This window comes from Tupaia chinensis, unplaced genomic scaffold, assembly GCF_000334495.1.
Source record: "Tupaia chinensis unplaced genomic scaffold, TupChi_1.0 Scaffold145396_1, whole genome shotgun sequence".
NCBI lineage: Eukaryota > Metazoa > Chordata > Mammalia > Scandentia > Tupaiidae > Tupaia > Tupaia belangeri.
The window spans coordinates 5,398,936-5,400,950 of record NW_006205257.1 but is presented as its reverse complement, the minus strand read 5'-3'; the positions used below and the strand labels follow the sequence as shown (position 1 = coordinate 5,400,950).

General features: G+C 38.6%; 1 pseudogene; it reads right to left on the bottom strand.

Annotated features, from left to right (window-relative positions):
- Window positions 1-575: 575 nt before the first annotated feature.
- On the bottom strand, window positions 576-1,051 carry LOC102503244 (60S ribosomal protein L24 pseudogene; annotated as a pseudogene).
- Between the last annotated feature and the right edge of the window lie 964 nt (window positions 1,052-2,015).

Sequence of the window (2,015 nt, the reverse complement as noted above, 5' to 3'; positions counted from 1 at the left end):
TTTTTTTTTTTGAGAGGTTTTTGCCATAGGGCATGTGTGCTCGCCAGACAGAGAGAGACAGAGAGACAGAAAGTGAGAAATCACCCCCCAGGGGGGATGGCCACGCCGCAGTCCCTTCTCCGCCATTCTCCTCTCCGGATCTTGGGCACGCACGCACACGCGCGCCGTATGAGTTTTAAGCCACTGGGTCCAGGACTCGAACCACGGTCAACTACATGGGAGTCCAGCGACTGAGCCATTATGCTAACTGCTGGTCCCTACACTTATAATTTCTTAATCTTCTTGATCAAATGACCTTTTTATCATGGTACAGTGTATTTTTTTAATTCCTGGCAATATTCCTTATTCTGAGTTGTACTTTGATATTATTATATAGCGAATTCGGTTTTCTTATAAGTGCTTTGTGGCATTTTTTTGTATCTTTATACTCTTGACTTAAGTATTAGAATACCTTTTTTTCTAGACTACATTTATCTACGTTTTGCTTTTTCATTCAGTCTGAAATCTCTGTTTAATATATATACATACATAGAGAGAGAGAGTTAGATTTTTATTTTAAAATCTTATCTGCTAAATTAGCGTTTTCCACCAACTCTGGGAGCAGAAACCCTCACAGGCTTTATAGTCCTTTGTTTAGGTGCTGCCTATGCTTTGTGGGAGCCTTAGAAGCAGCCATTGCTGTCTTTTCAGATGCTTGCTTAGCCTTTTTTGCTTCCTGGGCAGCCCTGGGAGCTTGTTCTTGCTGAGTCTTTCTAACTTCAGGTATTTGGTTCCTCTTGGCCATGATATCAGCAAGATGCCCAGTGATAGCACTCTGGAATTTGACTGCATGGCAGGTCTTTTTCTTTTGGATTTCTTCCAACTGTCCTTTTTTGTGCTTTCTTCTGTAGAGAACAGTCCAGTTTAACTGCCGAGAATTCCTCTTGGAAAAGAATGTTTACTCATCTTTTGCATCAAGAAATTGGAAAACTTTCCCATTGTTCCCAGTGTAGTGCTTCCTGGGTCTGGGATAGATCTTGTACGCACTGAAACTGCACAGCTCAACCTTCATGGCAATGGCTCCCAGGGAAAAAGAAAGATGGCAAAAACAACGATCTCTGTTTTTTAACTGGAAAGTTGAAGCCATTTACATTTAGATAGTGCTGGTGCGTTTGAGTTAAAATTTACCATCTTGTTTGTTTTGTGTGTGACATCAACTTTTGGTCCTTCTTTTTTCTGTTCCTTCTTTTTCTTGCAAAAAGTGAGAGTTTAAAAAATATTTCATCTCTGGGACCAGCAGATAGCATAATGTTATAGCTCTGGACTCCCATATAGTTGACTGTGGTTCAAGTCCTGGACTCAGCAGCTTAACACTCATGCCAGGTGCATATGCATGCATGCCCAAAATCCTGAGAGGAGAATGGAAGAGGAGGGATAGCAGCATGTCCATCCCTCTTGGGAGGTGATTTCTTGCTTTCTGTCTCTCTGCTTTTTATCTCTCTGGCAAGCACACATGTCCTATAGCAAAAAGTCTCCTAAAATATTTAATCTCTGTAATTGGCTATTATTTATACCTCTTATATATTTTCCAGGGCTTATAGTACACATTTTATAGTCTCAGTCTGCTTTCATAGGATATTTTACCACTTCACAAATAATATAAGAACCTACTTCCCCTTTCTCCCTCTCATTCTTTTGCTATTTTTCTCAGTTTTAGTTCTACCTATGTTATAACACTATAAGAAATTACTAATATTTTTGCCTTAAAAAGTCAATTATCTTGACAAATTTTTAGAAGCCTTGAATAAAAAAGCTGTATTTATGTCTCTCTGTCTCTCTTTGTCTATCTGGGAAGCGCATGCGCCCTATAGCAAAAAAAAAAAAGGCATATTTACCCATATATTTATCATTTTTGGCTTTTTCAATTTCCATCTGGTATTATGTTCCTTCATCTGCATAACTTTCTTTAATACTTCTTGTTGGTAACACATTCTTTCAGCTTTTGTTTGCCAAAACAATTATTTATTTTATCTTTA